This window comes from Chrysoperla carnea, chromosome 4, assembly GCF_905475395.1.
Source record: "Chrysoperla carnea chromosome 4, inChrCarn1.1, whole genome shotgun sequence".
Classification (NCBI taxonomy): Eukaryota; Metazoa; Arthropoda; class Insecta; order Neuroptera; family Chrysopidae; genus Chrysoperla; species Chrysoperla carnea.
In genome coordinates this window covers 43,718,913-43,742,215 of record NC_058340.1, presented here as the reverse complement: position 1 = coordinate 43,742,215, position 23,303 = coordinate 43,718,913, and the positions used below count along the sequence as shown (strand labels likewise).

Here is a 23,303-nt window from a genome sequence, read left to right as displayed (position 1 = left end):
TGCTGTGAAACTATGCCTGAAGAATGTTTAGACTAAGGAGACCAAATTTCTCGATTTATGTATCTTGATTAAAATATCACAGAAAACATAGTTTTATCATCTTCTTTTTGCCGACTATTTTTGCTGCTGAAATATACGAAAACATTTGACATAGTATTTTTGCTGAGTCTGCCGGCAGCAAGATCGATGGTTTCAGTTTCAAATACACATGGCATTATCGTAAGTATTCGAAAACCCTCCTTTGTACTTCACGTAAGTCATTATGGTTGGTAATTGTATTAATGCGATATAGTGTATTATCTAATATTGTTATGGTACGAGAACTGGCTTTGTCGAGAAGTTTTCGGTAGATTATTTTGAGGAAGAGACGGCTGCATTTTGGATATTTATTTCCTTATTGAATTTAGGAGATGCACATTTTATTCTACATCCCTAAAATAAATCTTATTCAAATTATAGCCAAACTTAAATGATTTGAATACGTTTTTTTAATTAATATAATATTCGGCGCGATGTTAGCAACGGTTAGGCTGCCTGGCTAAAAAGGCATGCAAAATGATTTTTTTTAAATTGTCTTAATTATAAAATCAGTAATTTTTGGAGCTATTTTCGAGAAGGTGTTCTAGTGAACACTGTAAGTGCACCCACTCTCGGATGCCAGGCGTACTTTAGCCCTACCTTATTACAATAAGAGTAGAAATATGTAAAAGCCAGACGTCATGAAAATAAAAAGACTACGCAACTTCTAGGTTTTCTATACAAGAATAAAACTCCTGCGACGTGTTTATAATTCTCGATTGTATAAATTCACTTTTTCATATTTTTCCAGTAATAATTATAAATTTCTGTATTTATGAGCTGTAAATACCTAAGTCAATATTTGTTTTTACGTTAAAAAGAATCATAAAAAATGTTTAAAGAAAACGTTTGATGGAAAACTATTAACATGACCTCATTTTCAGATCATTATTTCAATTACTATTAATTGTCGTTAGAATGTAAGCAGGTTCTCATTAAAGTCCTTTGTGACTGAGATTTTATTAAATATGTAAATTTATTTGCATATTTTCATAATTTGCGTTTTTTAAATGTTAAGTAGTTTTTGTTTTAATTATATTGAAAATGTTTTACCTAAATCAAACAACATTTTATTGAAACAAATAAAATTTTTTTTTTAAATTCGTTGAACTAGTTATTTAACTTTACTTAGTTCATTATACGGCTTTTTAGGATTCCATTTTTCGATAGCACTAATGATTTACAAAAAAACTCGACTTGCTACTAGATTTTAAATTGGTCTACGTATCAAATGTTTAAGGCTCTAAAATGGATTCTTTAGTCAAGGCTTCAAAGGTCAAAATATTGTCACTTAATTGAGAAAACATATCTGTGAATATGGATATTAAAATCAGTTACAAATTCCATCCGAACTTGTTTTCTTCATCTTATTTTCCTCCTTTTCGCTTTTCTTCTTCTTTTTTCACAAATTTTTGCATTGTCATCCATTTATTTTGGAGCTATGGTCCAAATTTCAAATCTCTAGCTCATCGAGAAGTAAGTTTAAAGTTAATTACAAAATTACACCCGGACATACGAAAGCGAGGCAATAAAAACATGTTAAAAAGATACTGAAGTAACAATTGTGGTATATCAAGTGTATCGGATTCGTTTTTTACCGGTACAGGAAATATCAGTTTAATGGGGTAGATGCCCGATATCGAATTTGCCACATTACTCACAAAAATGTAATAGTAGACTTGATACCATAACCAAATTAAAAAGTTAAATTAAAATTGATTAAAAAATTGAAGAAACTATAAGCAAGCGATGTTTGTTGCCCGTCTCTTTCTTGCAAAACAGAGCTTTATGTATGTAATCTCTATGACGATACTATGATATAACGTAGCTTTTAAAGTATCTTCCCCTTTGTTTAATTAGGAGTTTTTAAACGTTCATCTTCATATATTGCATAATTATAAAAATTTTCAAAAATCGATTCCACTTTCATGTCCGTGAAAAGAGATGTGTTCTACACCCGATGTGATAAAAATAAATTTAGCTATCAACCCTATTAATAGCTATGATGAGCTTTGCTAAGGTATAATCAGCCTCTCAAAATAATTTAGCAACTGAGATATTCATTGGAAAAAATTGTTAAATACATACGCTCATATAAGGGGCTTTAGATCTCCGAATGTGTGTCAACACTGCCGGACCAGTCCTTCATCCTACCTGACATTGTCGTTCTCGTTATCTAAAATCAATTATATTTACAATTACTCAATCAAGTATCACTTTTTACAACACATAAATACATTTATAAACGTCTTACATGAATTAAATATTATTTTGATTAAACATGTATTTCAAATCTATTTGTTATTTGAATCGAGTTGTATTTGATATGTCGATCCAAACCCTCTTTGTGTGCAGTAACCAAGTCATAATAAATACAGTGGGCTTTTTATTTCTATTTTTTTTTTTTTTCAAAAATAAACATTGTTGATTGTTTGAATTTAATTATGTTGTAAAATATATATGAGCTATTTACATTTAAATGCCTTATACAACGTGTTCTGTTATTGACTGCAGAAACCTAATTTCACAAAATAAGCTCATCAAAAATTTTGGGAGATACGGGTATGGCAAGAATTGATACATTTGTTCATTCCGTGGCTATCATTCGATAACCAGCAGCCATTGATTGTGAAGATAGTAATATTTACTTAATAATGGCAGGTTTTAAAAAAAGTATAAAGTTTTTAAATTGGAATTGGTCAAACTGCTCCACTTTTTATACTTTTATTCTGTTATTGTGAGGAAATAATAATAATTATTGTAAGTAAACAAATAATAAATAATTATCATTGGACGTAAACAAACAAACTACACTCATTGTCTCATTGTCACATAGTTTGTTTGTTTACGTACAATAATCTAATGTTTTTTCAAAATAATATAATCCAATTAAATCATTTTATACTTTTAAAAAATCCCTTCCTTAGTTGAATATTATTCAAATTTACAAATATCTACTGATTATCATTGGCTACTGGTTATCGAATGATAGTCAGTGAATGAACCCGTATCTCCCAAATTAGGCATCAGCTCCAAATTTAGAAAAGATTCCTTTTTGTTGCTCTTGTTGAACTTATTTTGTGAAGCTAGATTTCTGCAGTCAATAACCGAACACGTTGTATAATACACATACAAACATGGTATATACCAATATCCATCATTTTAAATATGGGGGAACTAAATGGAATGTTTTAAATTTTAACATATATCACTATGCTTTTCTCTTTTTTTTGAAACTTTGTTTTTAACATATGCGTATATACCTATTGTATTTTATCTGAAAAACTTATTTACATAGTGCTTATCTATTGTGATACACAATATTTGAAAACAATTTGTGGGTTGATTTGAAGTTTGAAAGATTTTGGGGTTGATTTGAAGTTTGTTTGTAGGTTTGGCTCTTGTCAGAAAAAGTTAAAAGTATAAAGTTATTATAGGCAAGGTTAATTTTATCGTGAAAGAAACAAGAGCTACATTTTAAAGAATCAATGAATTAAGCGTTCACTTGCATCAATGAATCAATTTACCTTAAATATATAAGGTCGCCACGCTATGTGACTTTTAAGACAAGATTTGTACAATCAAAATAAAGATTTGTACAAATATTTTTCTTATTCCGTTAGATTCCGACATTGACCCCTTTTTTTGACTGAAGGTGAGTAGTATATATATTTTAGTCTTTTAAATTGAAATATCAAAATAAGGGGTGGTAACAAAAGCTACCTCCAGCTACGCAACATGAGCTGGCATCCACGATACATCACTGGCAAACCGAAAATGTTCACAGAAACCAATTTCCTTGATCTTGCCTGTACTCATTACGGTAATTGTTTATGAATATCATAACCTACCCAGTTATTTATCTTTGTTTCTGGCTTAAAGATCTACCCATTGAGATGATTTAAAAATTAAAATTTCCTCTGCATAAGTTACTAACAAACATATGTTCTCATCTCTTGCACCAAAATATAATGAATTTACAAAATTATATATTTCAAATGTTATGTACAAAGCATGGAAAAATATTTTTTATTAAAGATAATATATTAATTAAATTCACAAAGAGAAAATTCAAAACAAATATTCAATAATTAAACAGTATTTTATTAAAAGTTTCATTGAAATTGTAAATACAATAATTTTGATTATATTACAGAAACAAACCAATATATCGTTTGTTTTAATTCAAATTTATTTACATAATAATAATGTTGTGAAACAATAATTGTACAAAAAGGCGTACAATTATTGTTAATATTTATTGAAGAAAATAATAATTTATAATTGTTTCTATTATTTTATTTGCTTTAATATACGAATACAATAGACGTAAAATAATAATTTTTCTTTAATAATTTAGATTATAATTATTAAGTTTTTTTAAACAGCAAGGTTTTTTTTACTTTTTTGGTGGACTACACCAAATTAGAAACGAATAACATAAGAGTAGTTACTATTAGATAATTCATACTGATGATGACTACTTGGTAGTCAAAATACGTGTTTATAAAATACAAAAAACTGATCTAGAAAATTGGGGCAAAAATCGAAATTTAAGACTAACGAAGTTTCACTAGAGCCATCGATAGATTTGATAAATTGTAAATGAGTCTGATATTGAAGACAAAGAACGGAGTCATCCTTACTTGCCTTTGAAATGTGGATTTGGAGACGTATACTGAATGTTTCGTGGAAAGAAAAAATATCGAACGAAAAGGTGTTGGGTTGAGTTGGTACAAAAAGGGAACTAATAAAAACTCTAAAAGCAAGGCAACTGTAGTTCGTGAGTCATGTGATAAGACAGCAGTCCTTAGAATATTTAGTACTAAGCGGTAAAGTATTAGGTAACAAATCAAGAGGCAGAAAGGCAGTAACTTTTCTATCGTCCCTTTCTCCGCAAAAGGTTGCTGATCTTTTGCACATGGCCTTTGATCGGCAACAGTGGAAGTCCATGATCGCCAACGTCTGTTAAACAGACACGGCACACAATGATGATGATGATTGAAGACATTAACGACCAAGAAATTCCCTATATGCTTTTTTCCCAGTTTACGCGTGATGTTTTCATAAATTAATTTTACTTATTCGTCATTTAAGTATATCCTAAAGATATTATGGGTAAAAATTTCAAGCAATGCATAAATTTGATTATTGTGTATAACATTTACTTGAACAGACATGACAATAGTATAATTAACTTTTGGTATGCATATTACTAAAACCAACATTTTACATATATACCATGTGTGCTCTTTTGAACCTTAGTGTATACACTATTTAAACTGATTGAAAATAGAAAAGGAACGTCATATACCACATTAATAAAACTATCTTTTTTTACTAACACTTAGTATACTACAATGAGGCAAAAGCATCAAATAGTGAAGTTGTGTCTAAAATCATAGTGTCTCTGTCCGTATAGAGTAATAAAATTACTTCTATGTGGTTTTCGCATACTGTTTATGTTAATTATATTTCAAATGCAAATGCTATTACAAATAATGATTTTACTTTATTACACATCATACTAGTATATGATATAGCAAACATAATACTAGCTAGCTCTAATGGCTATTGTTTGTTAATTTTAAATAGTAATTAATTTAATGTGAGTATATTTATTATCATTGGTTCATAATCAACAGTTCATCAATCGTCAAGTAAATATAAATATATATTGTAATTGATTTAGTTATCACCATAATTATTAACTTACCAGCGGAAGTTAATGTAATGGGACCGATCTTGAAAATCTCCAGTTTTTTATATTTCCGCGGCTTCAAGGCTGCAATATCCGAATCAAACCTTTTCAATGTGATGACCTTTTCTGTGTGTGAGTGTGTATGTATGTGCGTATGTTTGTATGTTTGTATGTTTGTATGTTTGTTCGGATTATTTTGCGTCGATTATTTCGCGAACCAGCTATGACATAAACACGTGACTGGGCTTATACGTGGAATGTTAATGTTTATTTTGGACTTGGGCCATTTCTAGTTGTCCGCCTTTTCTTTTGTACTTTCTTGAACAAAGTGTTTTTAAAATTTTTTGGTTTTTTGTTTTCTACAAAAGTATTTCTGGGTCAATTTTGACTAATCAATAAGCGTTTATGAAACGAAGTAATATCGAAATAAGACTTTTTGAGGTCAATATAAAAATAGACTAGCTAAAAAAACACAACCAAACCCAAAGTTAATACAGTAAAAGTCAGTCTTAGTCAATCGACTTGTCATCTACTTTCTATTTTCTTCTACCTGACTTTGTATAGAACATTTTCATGTATACAGAGACTGTTCTCTTCGGAATTCGGACAGTTTATATTTTTTTTTTTTAAATAAACAAAGTTAATTCGGAGAAAGTGTTATATCTTGAAATTCGTGATCGATATTAACACTTAGCAGTCTAATTATGGTACAATAAATACATAGATTATGGATTTAGCATCAATAATTAATAAATAATAACACTAATAGCAGGTATTAATTAGTGTTGATTTATGTATAATAAGATAATTCCTATTTGCTTGGGATGTATTATAGTGATAACGGTGGAAGTAGTGCCGCCAAGACAAGATATGTGGTGGTAATGGTAAAAGATTACAATTTCATGTTTATTTGTCTTTCCCGCTAGAACGGAGCTGAACGTCTGGAGAGTAACAATAGCTACTCGCTATATTAATGCCAGTTTATTTATTTATTTCTCAACTTCAAAACGATATAATCTTTTATCTGCATTTTTTTATCGGATTCAATATTTCATACATAAAATGTTACCATACCATACCAGCCATTAATATGACGTACTGTAAAATGGAAGGCCATACATACCATTAATCACTTGGATAGCTAATTGAAGACTCCATGAACGGTAACATAGATATAGCAAACAAAATTTTGAAAACGAATACCAGCTCTATTGGTAATAAAACAAGTAATGTTACCAATTTGTCGAACCAGGTTCAGCCGGTAATTGGAACAGATGAAAATTGTACAATTAGAATAAATATCACAAATTGATTATCAAATGTGGTGGAACGGTACGGGAAAATTACTTTTCTGGCCTGAGAAATTGACTTTTCTGTACTGTTATCTGTTCCATTGTTCGGTAACCTTTTAAATTACCAAAAAAAAAAGAAGGTTTTCTGACGTCAAAACGTTATTTGAAAGCCGCTTCTGTTTAACAGTTTCATAAAAAGTTTTTTATTTATCTTCTATAACCTTTCGACGATGGAAGCCACGGATACAAATTATTTACATTAACTAACAAACCCATTAAATATGTTCTGGTATTTTTGACCAAATGCTATTTATTTTAATATACAATATTTGATTAATATTTTAGGTAGTTGAGGTTTATCAGTTTTAGAGTTATGATTTTAACAATAAACAACATTAATGTTTCTCTTGGTTAAACCAATTTGTTTTACTATTATTATTCATTTAATAATACATGAGGAATAATGTCCATTTCTATGTTCAAATAAACACACCCAGTTTGTAAATGTAAATAATTATTGTACATAATGACGTTATAATATTTACAATTCTAATAAAATATACATTGAATTTTAAGTCTAGTAACAAAATCAACATATTTTTTATCCTTATTTATACCGAGTGTTAAAACAAAAAATGTGTGAAATTCAAAAGTCGAATGCAGGAAACAAATTAGGATATTAAGTCATAGTCTGGATATTGTAAAATAACCAATGGTTTTTTCCTTGGGATTCAGTTGAAACAGAACATATTTTCTTGAAACACAGCTAAGAACACTCTGGATCATATCATCTTTAAAAAAAAATCAAAATCGGTTCATCCGTTTAATCCTTATGTGAGTGACAGAAAATACAATTACATCAAAGTGACAAGGCACCGGGGATACCATCACACAGTTGACGTGACGACGGTACCCGGGTACCTTGACACTCTGTTATCGAGATAGACAATGTTACAGCGTCTTCAAAATATTGTGAAACGGTTGACGGGGTCAAACAAAAAAAAAAAAGGTTTACAAAAAGTTAAGAGCTCTCGGAAATTTATAGCAATTTAAAATTTTTAAAATATACTTTTTCTTTTAAAATGAAAATGGTACCCGGTTACCTCGTACTCACACAAGGGAGGATTTACAGCTGCGATGCCATAGCCAGACACACAGGGACATAGATACACAGACACACTGACACACACACATCTTTAAAATTTCAAATTTGGACAGAGTTGTGCAACGAACATTTCAATAATAATAATTTTAAATTTTCTGAACAATAACAAATTTCTCAGACTTTGAAACAGAAGTTCTCGAATATGAAAATTTCGTGGTTAGGTACGATCTTAAGAACAGCTTCTCAAATTATCAGCCAATCTGTAATAACTGTCAAACTGTGTGTCTCAGATCGAGCCATGTCATTAAAAATCTTTTTAAAAGGCAACCATTAAGGAGGTCGTTTTCAGAAGTTTTTTTATACCCATTGTTTTTTTCCACCTTGTATATAAAATTGTATATTCATCGGATCATAAAATATTGTAATAAAACTAATTAATTAGGCAAACATTGTCATAAAAATATATATTTTGAAATTAAATAATAATGAAAAGGGTTTTTAATTATTGTTATTGTGTTATAAAATTATCTTACTCAAATAATGTACAGCTAGCTCTCTAAAGCTCTCAGAATACAGTACAATAAATTTAATTAGTCACGTGATCATCATGAATATACATAACAATAATTATTTATTAAGAATTTTATTATTATTTAACAGAGAAAAAATTGTATAATTTATAATAAAACATTTTATATTTCAGTGACCAATGAGATTAATGAGATATACATTGTATAAATTATTAGTTTTTTATCGTAGAACATGGAACTTCTATCCTGATCTGCATCCTATTTTATTCAAGGACCTGTGAACAAATCTTTAACATGTGTTCAACAATTCTTCAAAAAACTAAAAAGTATACTTTTAATTCATGGTTTATGTCATTTCCAATTGCTAATATTTATTCTAGTTATTTACATAAAAGGGGCTTACTATTAAATGCTTGCAAAAAGTTTTTCTTGTGAAGCTGGCTGATATCTCAAAAAGAATAAGCAAAAACGAATTTTAACCGGTGGTTAAAAACAGTTTTTCGAATTTTAAGGTAATTTTGACCGAAAAATTCGGAAAATTTTATTTATTTGAATATATCTGGTCTATTTTAGGATAAAATGCTGATTATTTATTGCAGTTTAAATTTAACCTTTGTGAATCTCATGGACGATATATCAAAAATTGTAATTCGGAACGGATTGTTACAGTTTTCGTCAAATTCAAATATTCTTGTAAAAATGTAGATATGAAGATTGAAACAAAAATTTGATATTTGATATTTTTTAAGATTTTCTGAAGGGATTAACCTATTGGAAAAAAGATGAAGTTTTTATTTGTTTTCCAATTTAATGAAAATCATTTATAACGGTAATTTTGACCCGAAAATTTATTTGAACGTACTTTATTTCAAGATAAGATATCATTGTCTTTGTATTCAATTTTACATTAAAGTCTTGTAAAACTGATATCTCGAAAATCGTATTTCGGAACGTATTTTAACCGAGGGCAAGAAAACATTTAACATCCAGATTGTACCATTTTCTTAAGAAAGAACTCCTCAAGAAAAGTAAAGGAATGTAAAATTTCGTTTTTCAAAAATATTGATAATTACGAAAATCTCATTACATTGCCAGTTCAATAGATTTTAAATTTTCAGCACTTTGAGGCTGATATCTCGAGAACCATAATTTTAAAAGGATTCGCAAAAAAGCTACAAGTTATATTTGTACGTTGCTTTTGAGATTTGTGTGAGAAAATTTTGGTAAATTTTTTTAAATGGGCTCGAGCCACATGGAATTTTTAGTTTTCATTTTTTTATGAAATCACTAGTTCGTGTATTGTTATGTCGTGTATCTTTTAAAAAACATGTTTTTCTTTATTAATAAGTGAACTTGACCTAATTAATATTGGCGTATAATGCGTGAGATTAAAAATCATTAAAAAAATAACTTTTTATTTTTTATTAAAAGAAAGTTGTTCTTTTCCAATTCATTTTGTTTTAATTAAGAAGGAAACTAAAATTATAAAAAATATGGAAATAAAACTAGAACAAATATTAATTTGTACGATATGATGATAAAAAAAAATCAACGAAAGAGTATCAAACAACAACCAACTCAAACTCAACGACCCACTAAACCACCTGCACACACTCAGGAAGGAATATAGAAACGAACGTTATAAGTCATATGCTTGGAAATTTTTATATAATGGGGATGGTTGAAATGTATTTATAAAAAAAAAAACTGTGTATATAAACTCGAGTAATGTAGCAGTTTTTACATACAATAAATTTTCATTACGTAGAAAAGAATTAAATAGAAAATAAAACACAGTGGGAATGTGCTAAATTATTACTAATGTACTGTGTGGTATTAAAAACTGTTCACCTATAAATTGGAAATAATGAACCATAAATTTCTACTTTTAAAGCACTGGTCTGCGGATTTTTAAGTTTTTGGTTAACCCTGTCATTGCATTCATTCACTGATCCACAAAGGCGTGGGGATGGCCAGGCCTTTAAAAGGATCAAGTTAGGATGACTCTGTGGATTTTCTGGTTTTTGGTCCTGTGATTGAGTTCAGTTAATGATCCACGAGGGAGTCATTTTTGTAATCAGTTGTTTTCGTACCGCGTTGTTTCGATTAGAGTTGTTTTATAACCGCGTTGTCTGTGTTAGGTTATTTTTACCGGAATTGTAATGATTGAGTTGTTATGGTATGTAACCGCAGAAATCATGTGCAGAATTTAATGAGGATTACGCTAAAGTTAAAAAATCTGTATTATTTCTTGTACGAAATCATCAGCGAATTCTCTTTTACCAAAGGTACACATTCTACTTTGTCGAATTAAATTTTACATTTATTTGAAGAGAATAGAATGAATTTCTGATGCAATTATTCTAAGGAACATAAAGTTTGATATTTAATCGGTTCATATACAAGCTCATAACAAAATAAGGGCTTAGAATGTCTTTCAAGGAATTTTAAAAGATAATACCAATATTTTCCACCACTTGTGAAGCGATATGTACTGTTTAATGTATCAATTGAGACGTAAATTGTTTTTATATACCATATGGTTTGAAACTGATAGCAACCAGTATACAAAAGTAATAATACTGAAGAATAATTTCATACTGAAAATAAATGACTTTCATATATAAAAAAAAATAATTTTTTTCATTGTTTTATGGAAATTCATATTTTTTTATTTTAAATCTCAATTGAATTATACTTCTCATTAAAATAGTACACAACGTTGGGCTTATATGACAAACAATGATAAAAATTATTACTTTTCCATAATACTAATTCACACTAAATCAAATGGAAGAAAGATAAATCTTTTATTAAAAAAAAAAAACTAAATATTTTTAACTAATAATTATAAAATGTTTGACAATTTCACGAGTACTCACTCTTTTTATTATTTTTCCATGCAGAGACACAAAAATTTTTAAGAATACTTGAAAACAAATTTATTTTCAAGTCAACTGGACCATACATTTGGTATTTCATTATGATTGGAAATATTGCATTATTTTTCACTGGTTTCTATTTTTCATAAATTTTTTTATTCGTCATTCAAACTTTTTGCTTGAATAACAAGAAAAAGGCACTTGCTTTGAACTTTTGAGGTTTTGGCGCAAATAGATAAGTTTTCGATAATTTTCTGAAATCAAATAATCAAAGGCGGTAATAAGCAGTATAGTTGCCAACCAAACCTGCCACTTATATACACTGTGTAAAAATAATCGCGATTTAAAAATGGCTTTAAACTATTTAATATGCACTAACTTTACAAAACTATATGATATTTGATAAAATTTTATTTGTTACTTACTAACTAACTAAGTCAAAATATTGAAATAATAATTCAATAATAATTTTTAGGTCATATTTTCTAGAAATAAACGTATTTTAAATATGTCTGGTTTATGTTTAAAATTCCATATAATTTATATTACATTTTGTAATATTCCAAGCTTTTATTATTTATATTTTCATATATATATTTAATTTATAATTTATTCAATATAGTAATTTATAATAATCAAATTGCTGGCTTTATCAAAAAGGAATTTTAATTAAAAAAAAATTAGATTCAAGTTTGTATGTTTAATGTTTATCTAAAAATAGCTGAAATTTAATTTATAATCATAAGACAGAACATACAAGAATTCAAATAATACTATCATATTTTAGTCCAACTGTCAATAAGGATTAAATATGAAGCGGTTATTCTTTTAATTAAATCAAATTATGTGCACTGAAATTTGGTCAGAAGAAATTTCCATAAAGGAAATTTCTTTTCTTACTTTTTTAAATAATTGAAATATTAAAATAGACTAGAGTAACTACTAGACTAGCATAGTATGTTATACAACTAGTACCTACGATAAAATATTCAATTTCACACGAGATTGGGATTAGAAATGCGAACAATTTAAGTACATTGATAACTCAAAATGTGTTCTAGACAATACGTACCAGATTTCTACGCTATTTTTCTTTATAAATGCAGTACTCATTCTTTCTTTCTGCAATTTTCCTGCAATGGATTTTTCCTGTAATGACAAGCAAATATTTACACTTTGAAAGAGTATTTATTTAGCATATGGGTATCAATGCAGTGAATAAATGGTGGAAACGCAATTAACTTGTTCAATATACACTATTCTTATTTATTTATACTTTTATTTGCGCTTCCACCATATTTATTAAAATGATATGTTTTAGAAATTAACTTGTTTTATTTTTATTTGATATGGTATTATATTTTGTAAAATTGGTTAAGTGAAGGTATCTCATGATGAATTGTTGAGCTTTAAGTTCAGTGATCTAACTTAACTGACTATAAAAGATGGAGATATCAAAGTGAAAGAACACCATATTAATAAGAAAGTTAATTATTTATAAAAAAAACATAAAATTGTTTTTTTGAAACCTGACTAGATTTTGAAAATAATTGTATAAAATTATTTGACTTAAAGTTGAATGAAATATCATTTAAAAGTTGAATTTCGTGTTCATTTTTAATTATTCTTCGATATTTTAGTTTAGAAATGTTCATTCAATATTTACACAGACGTAACAGACTCTTTTTTTTTCTTTTTTTTTATTCCATCTGTATGAAACTATAAGAAATAATCGAAAAATGATAGCTGTAAAAGCATAATAATTTGACCTCAATTTCAAAAAATAAATTGTTTTTTTAAATAAAATTAATGTTATTATTTTTTTTCAGACACGATAACAGTAGCTTTGCTGCACCGGAACAAAAACCACCGTTGCATCCTCGTAGTCGACCCCGTCCCCGCCCCGCCCTCAACACGGAATCCACAGGTAAAGTATTAATATTGAGCATTTTTTTTTAAACATTCTTTTTCATTATATCATTTTAACCATAGTCATTTATATTTGAATTTCTTGACTTCAATTATTATTATTTTCTATGTAACATAAAAATTGTGTATTTTTATTACTTATTGAAGCATGCATGTTATCGAAATATTGTTATACGGGTTCGAAAATATATATGGTGGTGAAGAAAGGTAAACAAAGTTATTTATTCATAGGTATAAGCTTATAAAATAACAAAAACTTGTTAACAATCTAAAAATTGGTTGGGATGCATTCCTTAGGTAATATCCACTGAGGTAGACCGATATTGAGAACGCTGTCCACTTTAAGTTTTGGGTTTGGCAAATTTTAAAATGTCCTGATAGATTAAAAATGATGAATATTTCTTTTTTTCATCTAAATAGGAAAATACTCAACTCTCTAAGTGTAGCCTTTGATCCCGCATTTAAAGTGTTATTCCCGTAGCCCAACACTTTTTTTCTAGTCCGAAAAAATTTCAAATTCCAAAATGTTGCCTACAGAACTGCCGCTTTGTTAGTTGATGTATACCAGTTGACAGTATCGGGGAGCTAATTATATTTTTATTGAGAAAAAAATTCATAAATTGATAGCTGTACTAAAAATCCATAAATTTATATCTTCATAAAGGTCGTAAAAATTCGATAAAGTGGGTTACGATTGTTCTTTCGCTAATATTAGAATGATAGGGTTTATTTTCGAAGCTTCTTAACTTTCAAATCACGAAAAAATTGGAATTATTCAAGCGCCTAGAAGTCCCAAAATACACCTCTTATGTTTTTTTTTCTTTTTTTGAAAATTTCGGAAATGAAAGATTATGCTTGTAAAAACAAAAGAGTTTCTATTCGATGTTAAGAACATATTTAGCAATCAAATGATTATACGCAAAAACGTGTAATTGAAATATAATAGTGCTTTCAGAACACAATCTTGCTTTCAAATCTTCGTAATTGTGTACGTGAAATTCACAAAAGCTCCTCCAGTTTTCAATACCGAAAAAGTATAATAAATGATACGTACGATTTGCCAAAGTTTTTTTTATCCTACCATCGTTTCTTCTTGATTGCTTTTATATATTACTTTTCCCGAACCGTTTATATAAAATATTATTTATTTGTTAGCATAATAAAAAATTGTTTTGTACTCATATTATGTCAAGTGAAAACGAAAATAAAATGTGAGTAATCAACTTGAAAATTTTATAATAAATTTTTTTTTTTTATTATATTGTTGTTACTACTCCAAATTGAATGTATTCAGATTCATAATGTTTTCGTCGATTATAAGTTTTTACATTATTTGAGAAAAAGAAAAGATTATTATAATTGTGCAAATAAATGAATATTTCCCTCATTTTCTTATTTGAAAACGTAAAGCTATGTAAAGTGTGCTACATTTAAGGTAAAGACAGTTTCATATTTTTGTTATTTATAGGAATATCGATTTGAAATTTTGCACAGTCATACATGGTGATGAGTTCCATTTTTTAAAAAACATATCTGAAATGTGAACTTTAAACTCAGCCTACTAGAAATTGATAATTAGGACCGATTCTTAATATTTTGCCTGTCGTCAAAGATGGTAAGAGGTATCGAAAAAAAAACTATTAGAAGGAGTTGCTTAGAATATTTTTTTATACCCATATATCGATTGTCATCAAGAAATTATCATTTTTAATTTTTTCATTAATATGGTCCGCATTCATTTTTATTCTATATAGCACACTATTTATAAAAGTGAATTTTTTAATTTTATAACTAATATGCTATGAAATGTAAAAACTGGACAGATTGATAATTTAATATTGTTTAGAATTCTAATATTTCAATAAACTTGCAATAAGGACCAAATAATAAAAAAAATTAAAAATGTGAATTTGATCATGATCATGAACATGAGTATATGGGTATAAAAAAATATTCTTAGCAACTTTTTCTAACAGTTTTTTTTCGATATATCTAACCATATTTCAAGCTAGGCAAAATATTTAGAATAAGCCCTATTTGACAATATGAATAGTAGAGTTTAAAGTTTAGATTTCGGTTAAGTTTCTTTATAAATCTGACTCACCACCCTGTGTGACTGTGTAAAATTTCGATACGTTATTGGAATAAATAACGAAAATATGTGGTTGTCATCATCTTAAATGCGACACATTTTATATACTGATACTGAATGTGTTTATTAATGTTTGGCATCTTTTATATACTCACGAAAATTTCCTTATACAAAAAAAATTACTAAAGTGAAGTAAACGAGCCTACTTTAAATTAGAATTACATTTTTTGCACCTAAAAAATTTTGTGTTAACCAAATGCAAAAAACTATCTGAACTTATTTTTGTATTATATTTCTACGCGGTTTAGTCCAACTTCAGCAATCTAAAGTGTTTTAAGCAAAAGCGTTTTATGAAGGCCAAATTTATTTATTGTTTATGTTTGTTTACTAAATTTTGTATACAAATTTTAAACGTCAAAGTCTATCGATTATATTTGACGTTTTTTTCATTATAAAATGGAGTAAACAATAAATACAAATCGTTTGTCGAGTCAATTTTAATTATAGAGAATTGAAAATAATACCTATATATATACTACACTAGAAGTTGAATTTGTTTGAAATTTACATCGTATTTATTCGGTTTATAAAACAGAATTTCCAACAAAAGTTTTGATTCTATCATAATGAATAACTTTTCTTCTTGTAAGTTTCCTTTTTCGTATCGGTTCTGAACATGAGTTTTACACGAGTAGCAAAGAAAAGTTGTACTACGTTTAGTTAGAAAGCGAGCTTTACCTACATATTGACGGAAAAAATATAGAAATCTTTGTTATTAGTAAACATCCAATAAACTGCATCAATCTCAATTAAAGTAAATTGAGTATCCATTTAATACAAACTGACAATATCTGATTAAGAAATATACGATCCTTCAATCATAATTCATTTGTGCATACGTCATAGCCAAGTGTTGATGTAAATTAAATTTGAATATGATTTAATAATGGAATAATAATCTATTTTGTAACATTCTTATCGACAAGAGATTTAACATCTAGTAAAAGCAATAATTACATAATACTTACAAGCTAGCATGATAACTTAAAGTAGACCAAAATGTATAGTGTTTCCTTTTCCCTTGTGAAAGTTTGTATATTTTAAATTCAAAGGCTGACTATGGAATTTTGCGGTTTAATAAGTTGCTCTCATAAAATGCAGTTTAAAAAAAATTCAGATTCAAAGAAATACTTATAGAAACATTAATCGTATTACATACATAATAATTCAAAAACAACAAAAAAATCATTAATTAAGGACTCCTTCGCCTAGAAATTACAAAAATTGTGTTTATTTGAAAGGTGTGTCTGCCCATTTGAATACACGTTTCGTTTTTTACTAAAGTTTCACAACATGTTTTTGCTGATTTTAAACTGTAAAATTTCTAAATTTTACCATAAAGTACTGGCATTTTTTACTTATTATAATATTCTATTTACTTTTCTTTATTTTGTTTTCATTTGCAAACAATCTTAAGTATTCGTAGTTTTTTTTGTTGCTAAATTGCAATTGCAATGTGTACGCATATTGCGGTAAGACGAAACAATAAATCCGAGACGTAATCACGTAATTAAGACTTAAATTAACTAATCGACAATTGAGAAAATTTTACTTAAATTTAAATTATATCGGTGGGAGAAAATTTGACAAATTATTTTCGATAGCGTTTGAATAGCATCAATACAATGTTGTTAATTTAAACCGCTTTAAATATTACCTTTAGTGCTCAATATATCGGTAAATTTAATTATCTTATCGAATGTATTGACGAATCGATTGTAGATTATTATATTGTTAACATGTTTTGAGAAACATCAATCTCGTTCGATGTTATTTATTATAATATTTAAGTATAGTATATAATTTTCAATTATTTTCGGATTATAACTATTTTATGATATATTTATTCTATGGTATTAAAATTGATTAATTGAAATAATAATTATATAACCAATGATGTTTAATTAAAATAATGGATTTTATAATTTAGAAAATTATTATTTAAAAATTGTTGTTATAAAAATATTTTTAATCAAAGATAAAATATATTATAGTCCTTAGGTAGATTTTTTCTTACACATTTTTCGCCAAACAGCACAAACGTAACGAGGCATGTTTTCTATTTATCTTTGGCACGGAAAAGTACATTATTAAGTGGCATTCTGATGAGGTTAATACGACTGTGTATTCATGCGAGTGCGAAAATTTGCTGAAATTTTGAAAGCAATTTTTAACATCAACGGTAATAGTTTTTGACGAAGTGAAATAGTTTAGCAATGCGACTTTTGTTTAACAATAACAGGAATGAGGGCGAAAACATCAACCAGCATTTAGCAAAATCTATACAAATAATTGATTTATGGTAGTTGAGAGTCCTCAACACTCTTTTTTCTTCTTTTCAAAAAATTATTGCTATTTATTTTCTATTTGAGCTATTGAAATAATTGCCACTATATCTTCAAACACCTTTGAATATATTTTGTGTTTCGTTCATGAAGTTAAAACCTGAAATATTTGCTTGAAGCCTTAGTTCACCGCCTCCGACTACCACTAAACTGATGATAATCGATAGACGCACACATTAAATTAGGAAATTTTTTCAGCCAAGTTAAAAGTGAATAAAGACGAATTGTATTCGTATTCGAAATACAATTGATAATAAAAGATATCGTTTATTAGTAACAACAACTATTTATCTTGCTATCTAATTAAATATAAAATAACGAAAAATATCTGAAACAAAATATTGACAATAACTTTTATTAATTAATCCTTGAATGATCCTACAAAATAACAAAAAAACATAAAACATACACGTAAAAAACTAAAAGATATAAACAAACAATACAACATTTCGGTTGTATAAAAATTTTCCTACAAAAGGAAAACTTTTTTTTGTGTATTTTATTCAGTTGTGTAAAAAACTAGAATCTATGTATACACGTTTGTTATTTGTGTTGTAAAATGTTGACAGTTTAATTGTTATATTTTCACAATAATTGTTTTTCTATTTTTCATCTGTGATATAACATTCTCTCTATGTTGTGTGTTTTATTTTAAATCGTATAATCTTAGTTTTTTAACACAATAAACAGCTCTGATGGTGTTGTGTTTTCTCTTTGAATGTGAATGTTTTTGAACACCCGACGAGAAAAGAGGGTCTTATAAGTTTATCCGCTATATATATGTGTGTGTGTGTGTCTGTCTGTCTATCTGTAGCACCGTAGCTCTTTAACGAGCGAACCGATATTATTTAATTTTTGTCTTTTTACTTTGGGTTGTGAATTTGTTTTAATTTTTTTTTTGAATCATTAATTATTATTTTTAACCTCTGAACTAAAAGAAAAAGGTGTTATAAGTTTGACCCTATGTTTGTGTGTCTGTCTGTGGCATCGTAGCGCCTAAACGGATGAACCGATTTTAATTTTTTGGTTTTTATTTGGTTTTCATTTGAGCTTAGAGTTCCGTACTCGAAAAAACTAAAAGATTGGCGATGATCTTTAAAATGGATTTAGTTTGGAAAAGGCATGACGTATAATTTTAACATATAAATAATTACTATGGAAATGAATGGTCAAATAAACCTGGCTCAATTCATTTTAAAAAATGAAATGGTAAAATAATTAGGTAATTCAAAACAATAATTCAAAAGAACAAAGTCATCTCAAGTATCATCATAAATATTTCAATTTCAATTAAAATATTTCCAAAAATTTGTCCCAAAAAATCATAGCTCTCTAGTATCCTTTTCATCTCATCTGATGTCCTTGACCAGCACTTTGATATTGATTTAAGAAGGAATGTTATAAGTTTAAAATGTTTATCTGTGCGTCTATGTGTTTCTCAGTGGCATCGTACCCTCTAAACGGTCGAACCGACTTGATTGAGAATATTTTATAGCTAAGTTTCTAAAAATCGATTTACTAGGAATAAATCGCAAATGTCGGGGGATCGAAGTAATTTCTTAGACTTAGACCATATCAGAGAACACTAAAGGACATTAAACTAGCAATATAATATTGAAAATCGAGAAAATCGTAGCTGTCTAAAAGATGTAACACGAATTTCTTGGTCATTTAACTAAACGGGAGTTTTGTAATTTTTTCCTCAAGTCAAAACTAGTATACTTTTTAGCTATTTAATATAAGTTTTGAACCTAGACTTATTTTAATTTACGGTTGGCTAAATTAGGTTGCGAAATCTAAGATTATTCTGGTTTGTAAATCCCAGTAATTTTATTTCTGTTCATGAGTTTATTTATTTCATTTTTGTTTTAAAAAATATAAATTATTTATTCATAATACAATTAGAATGTATTATTTATTATTTTACGGTTCCATTGTTATATTTTTTTGAAACCATTAATTATTTTTGATAATAGTGTATGTTTTTATCCTTTTTATCCCCTTATTGTCACGAGAGATATATTCATTTTAATTAATACTTTAACCAAAACATCATGATAATATTGTGAAATAAGGTATTAAAAGATTATATTCAATTTTGCGGGGTATTGATTGCATACAGGGTTAGTCGTTTATGATAATTCTTCGTTTATAATTTTTAATGCTGTGGGTTAAAAATCGTTTCTTTTATGAAGTTCCTTTTAGATAGGTGAGCCAGAGAACTTTTTATAGAATACCTACTCAAACTACAGGAGACAAAAGTTTTTTATTGTCTGTGTCCCTAGAAATAGGTGTTATCCCTGAAATTTACCATCGTTTACTTAATAAATCCAGTAAAAATTTAATGAAAAAATAAACCTCCTGTTACATGTAGTACGAAAGGTGAGAAATAAGTGTCAATCACCATCTTTTATAATAACTAATTGGCTGTATCTGTGGAAGATTTTATTTTAAGATAGTACGGTTATGAAAGCAATATAATAAGAATTTCTTAAAACTCAAATACAAGCTATTAATGAAATGTATAATACATTTTCTGTAAAATTTAAAAACAATTTACCACGCCCAACATGAGATAATTGCAATTAAAAATGTCATTTTTAACACACGTAGCATAGCAGAAGCGTGTGTCGTTTAATTTTTTCAAGTGAAGGAGAATTACCGTTTCGACAAAAAATTAATTTTTGGAAGAATATAATATTTAGAATCATTGAAAAAAAAATGAAAATTATTCACCACTTAGTTCCCTAAAATATTAAATCAATCAATCATTAAGTCACACTATAGCAAGCAGTAAAATACTTAGTTGCATGCAGTTTAATTGTATAACTATGTATACACGTATAGCATATGTAATAAGCCAATAATTTTGACTCCAGTGCTGTGGAGGAACTACCTTAAGTGTTATTTGCCGTCAGAATAGAAACTTTGCAATAAAACATGTAATGATTTTTCTAAATTATGTACATATATGAATTTCCAAGACAGAGTAAGGTTGACAATTAAATCAACATTTTATTCAAAATGAGAAATAGCTAACTGTTTTTCATATTAAATAACCTACTTCAACCTCTCATGAATATTATATTAAAATTGCGTACATAATTACTCATGTCTAACACAAATAGAGAAATTTTATCTAATAAAATAAACTGTAGCAAAGTAGGGTAATATTTAGTGCCTACCATGATATGACAATGTACCTTAGCTAGCCTTTTTGCTTTTTACTGGACAGTATTTGTATTGTATCGTGAAATGGGGGTATTTTAATTGAGATGAAGGTAGGCTGAAGACTAATTTCCATTGTGTTTCAAATAAACTAATAAGAGAAAGAAAAAAATATTTTTCCCAATGAGTAAAAAATCAATCCAGAACTCAGACCTAGCCATTGAATCAGACCTAGCCATTAAAAATACTAATTGAATCTGATGCCAAAGGCTCAGAGTAGTGTATATACCTGAAAGAGAAACTTGTAGAGTTTTCATGGTTCCAATCATGGTTCCGATACATTCTTTGAAAAAAAAACTGAAAAAGGTACCTTCAAGTACAATCGGGGATGATTCTATATACATCGGGGTGTGCTTTAGGGTACATTATGATATTTTACCATGGAAAATAATTCGTTTATCATAGCTTACATATTTTATTGATTATTTAATAATTAAATTATCGAAAAAAATACTGACTGTTTTTACATTTTAATGTAGGTATGGCTTTAAAACACATAAATGTTGATTCTATTTCAGGCATGGGCGAGTTGTTTTAAGTCGAAGTCACCATTGTTATAACTTTATTGTGTGTCATAAACTTTATTGTGTATCACTTTGCCCAAGTCCGCATTGCTCATAGAGGAGGAAGCGAAACGGGTATACGACTCTTCTACCTATCTCAGTTTCTCTAATAGTAATGAGATAGGTAGAAAAAAGAATGATGTCCCTCTGTCTTACTCGTAAGGACTTCTATAAGTCCCGTTTGCCTATACATGTTCTAGGTACTTCACCGTCCCCTAACATGTAACTTAGTATACATATAAAGGTCACTTTACACAAATATAACTTAAAATTCTTTGTTTGAATTCATTATTGGTTTATATTAAATTTTCAATACGGACCTTTTTTTTCTGCTTTTGTTTTATCAAATTAAAAATTTATATAGATATTCTATGAGTTTTAGAGAATGTAGTTCATCTAGTTTTCTTTGTAACATATCTCTTTTGGGAATATACACAACAGTATTTTTCATGATTTTGAAGACAAAAAAAATTGTAACAAAAAATTTATAAAATGTTGAAAATATTTAATGATGTTGGTTTAAATAGATTGCATTTTTAAATAAATGCCGATGCTTGATTTACACAGAGTTTTAATTACGATAGCCCGAGCGAAAGGTTACTCAATATTAAAAAATTTTATTTAACTTTTATGCTTCCTATTGCTCGTATACGATTAATTCAGGAGTTTGAACAATCATTTTTGATTTCTGAACTCCTGCTAGCTGTTTGAATATTTAACTTACGGAATAGTTTTACATAACGCTGCTATGTAAAATATCGTTTTATTCAAAATCGAATCTATTTTTAGGGATGATTAATTCATTCTAGATAATATGACATCCATGTATACATGGATATAACATTAATATAGCTATGTATTATAAAACTTTTGTTCTAAAAGTTTACAAAATGCTTTTAAAGTTTATTTCTCCTTTCTTATCTTCAAAAACTTTCATTTTTCCATTCAAATGGATTATTTAATTCTGCTAAGTCGTTTTAAACAAAACATCATAATCATTATAAATATAAATATTTAGTATGATACTTTTTCAATTATAAAATAGAAACAAAACAAAGTGAGTATGAAGGGCTCGCATTTAACAGCTATTATGAAATATAAAGTCTAAGCTAAGAGGATCTGCTTAAGATCTGTGTACTTTACCAAGCATTCTATATATTTCAAGCATTCTATGCAATGTTTTCTTAGGAAATGGCGAAAAAAAAATTTTTTTTATGTACCACTGCGTCACAAAACCTGCACTGAGCAAATGTAAAAAAGGTGCCATACTTTTTTCTCTAAAATATATTTGGTGATATACATGTGAGATATACATTTCTTAACTATTTAGCGATAAACATGTGAATGGTCGACAAAATCTTAGAATTTTTACCGATTTAATAAAAATGGAAAATCGACTTGCAGATTTTGTGACGCAGAGATACAATATTTTTATAACGGACTAAAAAGTATAAAATAGTAAATCGCTATTATTAATATATGTATTCCCCCATGTTTT

At 27.9% G+C, this 23,303-nt stretch overlaps 1 protein-coding gene across 1 annotated transcript in view; it reads left to right on the top strand.

Annotated features, from left to right (window-relative positions):
• LOC123298362 overlaps positions 1-23,303 on the top strand; it is a 194,825-nt gene that overhangs the window by 126,465 nt on the left and 45,057 nt on the right. The window contains exon 2 of the mRNA XM_044880346.1: positions 13,418-13,515. The gene's annotated coding sequence lies outside the window, so the exon portion shown is untranslated. The remainder of the gene's footprint in view (positions 1-13,417; positions 13,516-23,303) is intronic.